At 45.4% G+C, this 13,334-nt stretch overlaps 1 protein-coding gene across 1 annotated transcript in view; it reads right to left on the bottom strand.

The window, feature by feature from the left end:
• Positions 1-13,334, bottom strand: part of LOC126215161 (probable cytochrome P450 304a1) — a 130,464-nt gene that overhangs the window by 12,515 nt on the left and 104,615 nt on the right. The window lies entirely within an intron of this gene.

Genomic DNA, 13,334 nt, shown 5'->3' with positions numbered 1-13,334 from the left:
GCGGCTTTTTTGGTGATGATGTTACAGTGTACGGTGAGGTGTCGTCGTTGAGTGGCTGCACGATGATTCGAAATTTCTTGTTGGTGTGATGAATCGCAGCTTCCTCTAAATGTAGAAAAACGTAAATAAATGCAGATGAATAGGAAAAACGAACCTGCAATATTCAAATACAGGATTATTAGTATGCTGACTGATACATATCTGGGTATAACGTTGCAAAAAGACATGAAATGGAACGAGCATGTGTAGACTGTGGTAGGAAAGGCGAATGGTCGACTTTGGTTTACTGGGAGACTTTTACGAAAGTGTGCTTCGTCTTAAGGGGGACTGCATATAGGACGCTGGTGCGACCTTTTCTTGAGAACTGCTTGAGTGTTTGGGATCTGTACCAGGTCGGATTACAGGAAGGCATCGAAGCAGTTGAGAGGCGGACTGCTAGATTTGTTACCAGTTGTTGCTGTTGTGGTCTTCAGTCCTGAGACTGGTTTGATGCAGCTGTCCATGCTACTCTATTCTGTGCAAGCTTCTTCATCTCCCAGTACCTGCTGCAGCCTACATCCTTCTGAATATGCTTAGTGTATTCATCTCTTGGTCTCCCTCTACGATTTTTACCCTCCACGCTGCCCTCCAATACTAAATTGGTGATCCCTCGATGTCTCAGAACATGTCCTACCAATCGATCCCTTCTTCTAGTCAAGTTGTGCCAAAAATTTCTCTTCTCTCCAATTCAATTCAATATCTCCTCATTAGTTATGTGATCTACCCATCTAATCTTCAGCATTCTCTGTAGCACCACATTTCGAAAGCTTCTATTCTCTTCTTGTCTAAACTGTTTATGGTCCACGTTTCACTTCCATACACGGCTACCCTCCACACAAATACTTTCAGAAACGACTTCCTGACACTTAAATCTATACTCGATGTTGACAAATTTCTCTTCTTCAGAAACGCTTCCCTTGCCATTGCCAGTCTACATTTTATATCCTCTCTACTTCGACCATCATCAGTTATTTTTCTCCCCAAATAGCAAAACTCCTTTATTACTTTAAGTGTCTCATTTACTAATCTAATTCCCTCAGCATCACCCGACTTAATTCGAGTACATTCCATTATCCTCGTTTTGCTTCTGTTACCAGTAAGTTCGAAAAATGTGCAACTGTTACGGAGATCCTTCATGAACTCAAATGGAAATCCCTGGAGAGAAGGCGAGCGATGTTCTTATCGGGGATTACTTTTGAGAAATTTTAGAGAACCAGCATTTGAAGCTGATTTCAGAACGATTCTACTGCTGCCAACGTATATTTTGCGTAAGGCCCACGAAGATAAGATACGAGAAATTAGGGCTAATACGGAAGCATACGTACAGTCATTTTATCATCGCTCTGTTTGCAAGCGGAACAGGAGAGGTGACTTGCGCATGGTATGTAGATGTGTATGTAGATGTATATTTTTATTTTTCCTAGTAAGTTTATACACTTCTGCCAGTGATACTCCCATCTTGTTAACCTGTCCAAATAATAGTTATATCTTTCTGGTTGCTTGGTTGATTGGGGGCTTGGGGGCGGTTGGGGGGCGGGGGGGGGGGGAAGGAACCAACCAACGAGTCATTGTTCCTATTGTATTAGGAAAGGATGGGGAAGGAACTCGGCTGCTTTTAAAGGAACCATCCTGACAATTGCCTGAAGCGATTTAGGTAAATACCCGAAAACCTAAATCTGGATGGCCGGATGCGGGTTTCAACCGTCGGCCTCCCGAATGCGAGTGCAGTATGCTAATCACTGCGCCACATCGCTCTGTCAAGTGTCTTTCTCCGCAAAATAGTTGTTTACAGAGGTGATGGCCTCTCTTCATTCAACGAAAATTTCGGTCCCCGAAGCTCAATTTTTAGCCAAGCAAAAAGAAGTCTCTTGGGGCTAGATCCGATGCTGGTCAAGCATTTGAAACCGCCATTCGTGGATTTTCGGCATGGCAACCACAACATGTGAGACGGCGCTGGGAGAGCAGTCCTGGCACCCAGCGCGCGGTCGGCTTTCTCATCCAGAAATTTTCAATGTGACAAACAGGTTCTCTAGATTGCTCGTAGCCTCTGCTATCCTTCTCTTCTTAATTCGACGGTTCTCCAGCACCATTTGGTGAACATGAGCAATGTTACCGTCAGTGGTTGCAGTTTTTAGCCATCGAAGGTTCACATCAACCGGGGTGGTACGATCACAGTTAAATTCAGATGCACAAAATGATGGTGCAGAGTAGCCGTAAACAGCGTGCAACACATGTTTAAAAACAAAAATTTAATGACATCTCGATCGGCAGTTTCGTCCGTTTTCACGAAAACAGGCGCATTGACTCACTAAAACAACTGTCGAACAATAACTGCGGGTCCAAAATTGCTGAAGTTTTGCACAAACAAATTCCAGCTTTTGTTGAGAAGTGCTGCTATCTCCACGTTGAGACTAGAAACTTTTGAGGCTACCCTCGTATTTCGATATTCTCACAAGGGAACCTCCCCATCGCACCCCCCTCAGATTTAGTTATAAGTTGGCACAGTGGATAGGCCTTGAAAAACTGAGCACAGATCAATCGAGAAAACAGGAGGAAGTTGTGTGGAACTATGAAAAAATAAGCAAAATATACAAACTGAGTAGTCCATGCGCAAGATAAGCAACATCAAGGAGCGCCGTCGTCCCGTGGTTAGCGTGAGCAGCTGCGGAACGAGAGGTCCTCGGTTCAAGTCTTCCCTACAGTGAAAAGTTTGATTTTTTATTTTCAGAGAATTATCAAAGTTCAGGCACTCACACATAACCAACTTCGCTCTCCAAAATTACAGGACATGTTCAGATTTGCTTGGACATATGCAGGATTTGACGGTCTACACACGGAAAAACGTGAAAACGTTAAAAACATATGTTTTGACAGAGCACAGGGAAAACTGTGCGACAGTGAAACTGCTGCATTCATTTGTTGCAGTTTATGTGACAAACTCTTATGTCTTCATCACTTTTTTGTGAATTATTATCACATCCACAAGAAAACCTGAATCGGGCAAGGTAGAAGAATCTTTTTACCCATTCGCCAAGTGTACAAGCCGGCCAGTGTGGCCATGCGGTTCTAGGCGCTTCAGTTTGGAACCGCGTGACCGCTCTGGTCGCAGGTTCGAATCCTGCCTCGGGCATGGATGTGTGTGATGTCCTTGGGTTAGTTAGGTTTAAGTAGTTCTAAGTTCTAGGGGACTGATGACCACAGATATTAAGTCCCATAGTGCTCAGAGCCATTTGAACCAAGTGTACAAGTTAGGTGGGTCGACAACATATTCCTGTCATGTGACGCACATGCCGTCACCAGTGGCGTATAGAATATATCAGACGTGTTTTCCTGTGGAGGAATCGGTTGACCTATGTCCTTGCGATCAAATGTTTTCGGTTCCCATTGGAGAGGCACGTCCTTTCGTCTATTAATCGCACGGTTTTGCGGTGCGGTCGCAAAACACATACACTAAACTTATTACAGTGAACAGAGACATCAATGAACGAACGGACAGATCATAACTTTGCGAAAATAAGGAAAGCAAACTTTTCACTCGAAGGAAGACATGAACCAAGGACCTCTCGTTGCGCAGTTGCTCACGCTAACCACGTGACCACGGCGCTCCTGAGCTTACACTATCCATGATGTTGCCTATCTTACGCATGGACTACTCAGTTTGTAGATTTTGCTTATTTTTTTCATAGTTCCACACAACTTCTTCCTGTTTTCTCGATTGATCTGTGTTCACTTTTTCAAGTCCTATCCACTGTGCCAACTTATAACTAAATCTGAGGGGGGTGCGATGGGGAGGTTCCCTTGTCAGTGACCAAGCGTTAGCCTTGCTTCTGCATCTTCACGATGTGTGTGCTGTGGACACTCGCATCTCCCAGGATGATAACAACCGTGTTTGCAGGGCTCCACCATATCCTACCTCCAATGGCTCGCTAAACCACTCAATCTTAATCTCATAGAAAATGGACTATCCGGAATAAAGGCAAAACGTAGCAACCAATACCCCGTAATATAGTAGCTCTGTGGGACCTAATAATCAGTGAGTGACTTCAGGTGGTTATGGCAAACCCGAAAAAGCCTGTGGTTTCTCTCCTTCGCCAACATGAGGCCATCACTGAGGTTGGAGGCGGAGTTGCAGGGTATATACTGATAATGCACTGCCCTCTGCCCAATTCCCACTGCGACGCTGGATGCCGCCTGGAGGCATTGTGGGCACGTGGAGCGGGGTCAAAAGTATGTAAGCGGAACACACACTCACAGGGGACCACCCTAGCGAAGCTACTCTGACAAAGCACAGATTATTATTACGCATAGCTTGTGAACGAGTATATCGAAAACAGCAAAGCCGGTCCAATGTTCACATGCTACTGTTGTGAGCATCTACGGAAAGAGGTAGAAGGGCAGAGAAACTACCACTCGGTCAACATGTCAACACGTAAGGATTCTCTGCTGCAGAGCTCTATGTTCGACAACGTACGATGAACGGTTTGCTACATCTACATCTACATCTACATTTATACTCCGCAAGCCACCCAACGGTGTGTGGCGGAGGGCACTTTACGTGCCACTGTCATTACCTCCGTTCCAGTCGCGTATGGTTCTGAAAGCCTCCGTGCGCGCTCTAATATCTCTAATTTTACATTCGTGATCTCCTCGGGAGGTATAAGTAGGGGGAAGCAATATATTCGATACCTCATCCAGAAACGCACCCTCTCGAAACCTGGCGAGCAAGCTACACCGCGATGCAGAGCGCCTCTCTTGCAGAGTCTGCCACTTGAGTGTATTAAACATCTCCGTAACGCTATCACGGTTACCAAATAACCCTGTGACGAAACGCGCCGCTCTTCTTTGGATCTTCTCTATCTCCTCCATCAACCCGATCTGGTACGGATCCCACACTGATGAGCAATACTCAAGTATAGGTCGAACGAGTGTTTTGTAAGCCACCTCCTTTGTTGATGGACTACATTTTCTAAGCACTCTCCCAATGAATCTCAACCTGGTATCCGCCTTACCAACAATTAATTTTATATGATCATTCCACTTCAAATCGTTCCGCACGCATACTCCCAGATATTTTACAGAAGTAACTGCTACCAGTGTTTGTTCCGCTATCATATAATTATACAATAAAGGATCCTTCTTTCTATGTATTCGCAATACATTACATTTGTCTATGTTAAGGGACAGTTGCCACTCCCTGCACCAAGTGCCTATCCGCTGCAGATCTTCCTGCATTTCGCTACAATTTTCTAACGCTGCAACTTCTCTGTATACTACAGCATCATCCGCGAAAAGCCGCATGGAACTTCCGACACTATCTACTAGGTCATTTATATATATTGTGAAAAGCAATGGTCCCATAACACACCCCTGTGGCACGCCAGAGGTTACTTTAACGTCTGTAGACGTCTCTCCATTGATAACAACATGCTGTGTTCTGTTTGCTAAAAACTCTTCAATCCAGCCACACAGCTGGTCTGATATTCCGTAGGCTCATACTTTGTTTATCAGGCGACAGTGCGGAACTGCATCGAACGCCTTCCGGAAGTCAAGAAAAATAGCATCTACCTGGGAGCCGGTATGTAATATTTTCTGGGTCTCGTGAACAAATAAAGCGAGTTGGGTCTCACACGATCGCTGTTTACGGAATCCATGTTGATTCCTACAGAGTAGATTCTCGGTTTCCAAAAACGACATGATACTCGAGCAAAAAACATGTTCTAAAATTCTACAACAGATCGACGTCAGAGATATAGGTCTATAGTTTTGCGCATCTGCTCGACGACCCTTCTTGAAGACTGGGACTACCTGTGCTCTTTTCGAATCATTTGGAACCCTCCGTTCCTCTAGAGACTTGCGGTACACGGCTGTTAGAAGGGGGGCAAGTTCTTTCGCGTACTCTGTGTAGAATCGAATTGGTATCCCGTCAGGTCCAGTGGACTTTCCTCTGTTGAGTGATTTCAGTTGCTTTTCTATTCCTTGGACAATTATTTCGATGTCAGCCATTTTTTCGATTGTGCGAGGATTTAGAGAAGGAACTGCAGTGCGGTCTTCCTCTGTGAAACAGCTTTGGAAAAAGGTGTTTAGTATTTCAGCTTTACGCGTGTCATCCTCTGTTTCAATGCCATCATCATCCCGGAGTGTCTGGATATGCTGTTTCGAGCCACTTACTGATTTAACGTAAGACCAGAACTTCCTAGGATTTTCTGTCAAGTCGGTACATAGAATTTTACTTTCGAATTCACTGAACGCTTCACGCATAGCCCTCCTTACGCTAACTTTGACATCGTTTAGCTTCTGTTTGTCTGAGAGGTTTTGGCTGCGTTTAAACTTGGAGTGAAGCTCTCTTTGCTTTCGCAGTAGTTTCCTAACTTTGTTGTTGTACCACGATGGGTTTTTCCCGTCCCTCATAGTTGTACTCGGCACGTACCTGTCTAAAACGCATTTTACGATTGCCTTGAACTTTTTCCATAAACACTCAGCATTGTCAGTGTCGGAACAGAAATTTTCGTTTTGATCTGTTAGGTAGTCTGAAATCTGCCTTCTATTACTCTTGCTAAACAGATAAACCTTCCTCCCTTTTTTTGTATTCCTACTAACTTCCATATTCAGGGATGCTGAAACGGCCTTATGGTCGATTCCCTGTTCTGCACATACAGAGTCGAAAAGTTCGGGTCTGTTTGTTATCAGTAGGTCCAAGATGTTATCTCCACGAGTCGGTTCTCTGTTTAATTGCTCGAGGTAATTTTCGGATAGTGCACTCAGTATAATGTCACTCGATGCTCTGTCCCTACCACCCGTCCTAAACATCTGAGTGTCCCAGTCTATATCTGGTAAATTGAAATCTCCACCTAAGACTATAACATGCTGAGAAAATTTATGTGAAATGTATTCCAAATTTTCTCTCAGTTGTTCTGCCACTAATGCTGCTGAGTCGGGAGGTCGGTAAAAGGAGCCAATTATGAACCTAGCTCGGTTGTTGAGTGTAACCTCCACCCATAATAATTCACAGGAACTATCCACTTCTACTTCACTACAGGATAAACTACTACTAACAGCGACGAACACCCCACCACCGGTTGCATGCAATCTATCCTTTCTAAACACCGTCTGTACCTTTGTAAAAATTTCGGCAGAATTTATCTCTGGCTTCAACCAGCTTTGTGTACCTATAACGATTTCAGCTTCGGTGCTTTCTATCAGCGCTTGAAGTTCCGGTACTTTACCAACGCAGCTTCGACAGTTGACAATTACAATACCGATTGCTGCTTGGTCACCGCATGTCCTGACTTTGCCCCGCACCCGTTGAGGCTGTTGCCCTTTCTGTACTTGCCCAAGGCCATCTAACCTAAAAAACCGCCCAGCCCACGCCACACAACCCCTGCTACCCGTGTAGCCGCTTGTTGCGTGTAGTGGACTCCTGACCTATCCAGCGGAACCCGAAACCCCACCACCCTATGGCGCAAGTCGAGGAATCTGCAGCCCACACGGTCGCAGAACCGTCTCAGCCTCTGATTCAGACCCTCCACTCGGCTCTGTACCAAAGGTCCGCAGTCAGTCCTGTCGACGATGCTGCAGAAGGTGAGCTCTGCTTTCATCCCGCTAGCGAGACTGGCAGTCTTCACCAAATCAGATAGCCGCCGGAAGCCAGAGAGGATTTCCTCCGATCCATAGCGACACACATCATTGGTGCCGACATGAGCGACCACCTGCAGATGGGTGCACCCTGTACCCTTCATGGCATCCGGAAGGACCCTTTCCACATCTGGAATGACTCCCCCCGGTATGCACACGGAGTGCACATTGGTTTTCTTCCCCTCTCTTGCTGCCATTTCCCTAAGGGGCCCCATTAGGCGCCTGACGTTGGAGCTCCCACCAGTAAGCCCACCCTCTGCGACCGCCCGGATCTTGCAGACTGAGGGGCAACCTCTGGAACAGGACAAGCAGCCATGTCAGGCCGAAGATCAGTGTCAGCCTGAGACAGAGCCTGAAACCGGTTCGTCAGACAAACGGGAGAGGCCTTCCGTTCAGCCCTCCGGAATGTCTTTCGCCCCCTGCCACACCTTGAGACGACCTCCCACTCTACCACAGGTGAGGGATCAGCCTCAATGCGGGCAGTATCCCGGGCAACCACAGTCGTAGTCCGATCGGGGGATGCGTGGGACGAGCTGGCCGTCCCTGACAAACCCCCATCCGGACCCCCACAGTGATGCCCATTGGCAACAGCCTCAAGCTGTGTGACCGAAGCCAACACTGCCTGAAGCTGGGAGCGAAGGGATGCCAACTCAGCCTGCATCCGAACACAGCAGTTGCAGTCCCTATCCATGCTAAAAACTGTTGTGCAAAGAACTTCTGAACTAATCTACAGAGAGCGCAAACAAATCGACAAAATTTAAACGGTTATTAAAATACAAGATTGCCTAGTAAATGCAGTAATGCTGCTACTTGCGCACTGCTGACACACTGCTCGGCGGCGGAAGGAGACTACGCGATTTTACACTATTCAGGTACTAAAACGCGATGCTACAACTCTCAAATACTATAATACGCCCGAAATTTATGAATTAAACAATGCAAGTACCAAAAACACGCAAAGAAATTAAGAATTAAACTATGTAACAAATGAGTGAGCTAGGAGGATACGCTCCGAAGTTGTTGTATGTCCACCAACATAGTGCTCCTTCGGCAGAGATGCTACAGGTCACCATCTATCCTACTTTCAGAGCAAACTTTCTGTGAAGAGCTATGGACATCCATTTATGGTTGGATAGATGGTGACATATGGCATCTCTGCCAAAGGGGCACTATGTTGGGTGATGCACAAGTGTTTCGGATCAAACCATTCATCGTACGTTGCCGAACATAGAGCACCACAGCAGACCATCCTTACGTTGTAACGTCGCGAGTCAATCCGCAATAACATTTTATTGCAGTAAGCTACTTTCCACTATGGCTCGTAGCTTTTGAGCCATTGGCGGTGATAGAAACAGCCGCTTGTATCTTAGCATCACTCATTCGCACCTGTCGCTAGCCTAGCCGTGGGAAGCGGTACCTGTGTCAATTCGAGCGACAGAATATTCAAGCCCCTAAGAATCTAAATAAACTACCGGGTGATCAAAAAGTCAGTATAAATTTGAAAACTTAATAAACCACGGAATAATATAGATAGAGAGGTAAAAATTGACACACATGCTTGGAAGGACATGGGGTTTTATTAAAAAAAAAAACGAAGTTCACAAAATGTCCGACAGATGGCGCTGGACAGCAAAACGTCAGTGACTGCGCATGACAATCGTGTATAAAAGGAGCTGTAATGAGCGAGAGAATCAGATGCGCCAGCATTCCCAGCCTGTTGACGTTACCTGAAAAGGCGCTTTTAGTGAAGCTGTATTATCAGAATGGGGAATGTGCTAGTTCAGCGTTACGATCCTATCGCCATAGGAAGGGGATTCGAACGGGTAAAGGTCCGTTGACAAATGCAGCTGTGGCGAGAATGATTTCGAAGTTCGAAGCCACGGGTTGCTTAGACGATAGACCCCGTAGTGGCCGACCGAGCACAAGGCGTAATGCTGCTGAGACAGTTCAGGAAGAAATGGAGACTGTAGCGGGTTCGTCTATGCACGGGGAAGTCAGCGCTCGTGCAGTCGCACGTCGCACCGGCATTCCATACACTACTGTTTGGTTGGCACTGAGGCGTACCCTCCGATACTATCCGTACAAAATCCTGGCGATTTAGTGAAGCGGAGGGCATTTGCGGCGTGGGCGTTTCAAAAGATGGCGTAAGATGACGATTAGTTGGGTAACGTGTTGTGGACCGACGAAGCTCATTTCATGCTCCGAGGGTCTGTCAACGCCCACAACTGCAGAATTTGGGCTACCGAAAATCCTAGAACCGTCGTGGAAACTCCACTGCACGACGAGAAAGTCACGGTATGGGTTGGATTTACCACATCTACCGTTATCGGGCCTTTTTTCTTCGAGGAAATGCGTGGTTCTGGTTTTGTAACTGCTACCGTGACGGGTAAGAGGTAGGCCGATATGTTACAGAATCGCATCATCTCCAGCCTGGCTGATAAACACCTGCTGGAACGTACGATGTTTATGCAGAATGGCGCTCCACCCCATGTTGCTGGACGAGTGAAAGATCTCTTGCGCGCGTCGTTTGGTGACGATCGTGTGCTCAGCCGCCACTTTCGTCATGCTTGGCCTCCCAGGTCCCCAGACCTCAGTCCGTGCGATTATTGGCTTTGGGGTTACCTGAAGTCGCATGTGTATCGTGATCGACCGACATCTCTAGGGATGCTGAAAGACGACATCCGACGCCAATGCCTCACCATAACTCCGGACATGCTTTACAGTGCTGTTCACAACATCATTCCTCGACTACAGCTATTGTTGAGGAATGATGGTGGACATATTGAGCATTTCCTGTGAAGAACATCATCTTTGCTTTGTCTTACTTTATTATGCTAATTATTGCTATTCTTCAGATGAAGCGCCATCTGTCGGACATTTTTTGAACTTTTGTATTTTTTTGGTTCTAATAAAACCCCATGTCATTCCAAGCATGTGTGTCAATTTCTACCTCTCTATCTACATCATTCCGTGATTTATTCAGTTTTCAAATTTATACTGATTTTTTGATCACCCGGTATATTAAATATTATTCAACTTAGTTAAAAGTCAATATACTGCCCTTTGTTATTAAAAAGAAGATTATGTAAAAATTTCAGCTTTCTAGCTGGCATACTTTCAGAGATAGAGAAAATTACCTAAAACACCCCAAACCGACACTTGTAAGATTAAAGTCAGTTAGGATCATAACAGTTTGTCTTTTAGTATCATTTGGAATCATTACTGAAGTTCACAAAATGTTACGTCAATTTGCTTGAATTTTCATAATTAAAAACATTAACTATTTTTCGTTTTGGTAACATAAAATTCAGAAAATATCGGTATTTACTTAATGTGTTGTTGTGTGAGTAAATCAGAATGAGTGAGAGTGTGTATGTGGGACATACGAATAAATTCAATATTATCTCTTGTTAAACATTATGAAACTATGTCATGGGAAAGTGTTAAGCAAGAAGATTGCAATGAAAAATGTAGTTTCCCCACCATGCTGATGACGTATGTCCAAGGGTACTTGCTTTTGTAAGAAGGCAGCCAGAATAACCATTTGCAGAGTAATAGTTTTCTAAAGTTATTTCAAGATTAGTTTTCTTTTCGTCTGGTTTTGTTAAATATTTTATTAATATTTGCATCATGAAGTGACGTAAATGCATCTGTGAATTTTGATTCGTGTAAGACAGTTTTAGCGCGAAAAAGAACTCGAAGCATTGTTTTGATTGACTGGTCATTTTGAAAAACCAATCAGAGTTAAGCATTTCCCGTGTATTGCAATTACACTAGTGGACATTAAAATTGCTACACCAAGAAGAAATGCAGATGATAAACGGGTATCCATTGGACAAATATGTTATACTAGAACTGACATGTGATTACATTGTCACGCATTTGGGTGCATAGATCCTGAGAAATCAGTCCCAGAACAACCACCTCTGGCAGTAATAACGGCCTTGATACGCCTGGGCATTGAGTCAAACAGAACTCGGATGGCGTGTACAGGTACAGCTGCCCATGCAGCTTCAACACGATACCACAGTTCATCAAGAGTAGTGACTGGCGTATTGTGACGAGCCAGTTGTTTGGCCACCATTGACCAGACGTTTTCAGTTGGTGAGAGATCTGGAGAATGTGCTGACCAGGGCAGGAGTTGAACATTTTCTGTATCCAGAAAGGCCCGTACAGGACCTGCAACATGCGGTCGTGCATTATCCTGCTGAAATGTAGGGTTTCGCAGGGATCGAATGAAGGGTAGAGCTACGGATCGTAACACATCTGAAACGTAACGTCCACTGTTCAAAGTGGCATCGATGCGAACAAGAGGTGACCGAGACGTGTAACCAATGGCACCCCATACCATCATGCTGTGTGATACGCCAGTACCGCGATGGCGAATACACGCTTCCAATGTGCGTTCACCGCCATGTCGCCAAACACGGATGCGACCATCGTGATGATGTAAACAGAACCTGGATTCATCGGAAAAAATGACGTTTTGCCTTTCGTGCACCCAGGTTCGTCGTCGAGTACACCATCGCAGGCCCTCCTGTCTGTGATGCAGTGTCAAGGGTAACTGCAGCCACGGTCTCCGAGCTGATAGTCCATGTTGCTGCAAACGTCGTCGAACTGTTCGTGCAGATGGTTGTTGTCTTGCTAACGTCCCCATCTGTTGACTCGGGGAACGAGACGTGGCTGCACGATCCGTTACAGCCGTGCGGATAAGATGCATGTCATCTCGACTGCTAGTGATACGAGGCCGTTGGGATCCAGTACGGCGTTCCGTATTGCCCTCCTGAACCCACCAATTCCATATTCTGCTAAGAGTCATTGGATCTTGACCAACGCGAGCAGCAATGTCGCGATACGATAAACCGCAATCGCGATAGGCTACAATCTGATCTTTATGAAAGTCGGAAACGTGATGGTACGCATTTCTCCTCCTTACACGAGGCATCACAACAACGTTTCACCAGGCAACGCCGGTCAACTGTTGTTTCTGTATGAGAAATCGGTTGGAAACTTTCCTCATGTCAGCACGTTGTAGGTGTCGCCACCGGCTCCAACCTTGTGTGAATGCTCTGAAAAGATAATCATTTGCATATCACAGCATCTTCTTCCTGTCGTTTAAATTTCGCGTCTGTAGCACGTCATCTTCGTGGTGCAGCAATTTTAATGGCCAGTAGTGTAGCTGTAGGCCATCGAAGGGACGGCATTGAGGTCAGTCGCTGGCTGGCTATCGAACGTGCTGGTCATGTTGGACGTGTCCGTCTACGTTATGAGTAAAATGAAGAAGTTACCGGTTTCTCGCGTCCGGATTGTATTGCCGTGAAAGCAGTTGCATTTACAGATAGATTGTGAAAATTTGAGCTTCGTGAAGTGATTTGTTAGAGAGATAAATGTGTGTGAACTTTCGGCCTTTGTAAAATTCCGCATGGCACGTTTCGTATCCGTATATGGAATGTTTGGCGAGCAATTTCTTTATTAGCAATCCACTGAAAAAAGAACCGAATGTGAAACTCGTATATAGAAGCAGAGTAATGACTGTAAATCGCGTAATAATTCAGGTCGGACTTAACTACATTCCTGGCTGACTTGTGTGTGTACTGAGTTGTATGAACTGTGAGCTAAGGACAATGATATTATTCGTTAATTAAATATGGGCTGATGGCAAG

Source organism: Schistocerca nitens, chromosome 12 (assembly GCF_023898315.1).
Source record: "Schistocerca nitens isolate TAMUIC-IGC-003100 chromosome 12, iqSchNite1.1, whole genome shotgun sequence".
In the NCBI taxonomy this organism is placed as follows: Eukaryota; Metazoa; Arthropoda; class Insecta; order Orthoptera; family Acrididae; genus Schistocerca; species Schistocerca nitens.
Note: the sequence above shows the minus strand (reverse complement) of the source record. Positions and strands in the feature narration are given on the sequence as shown.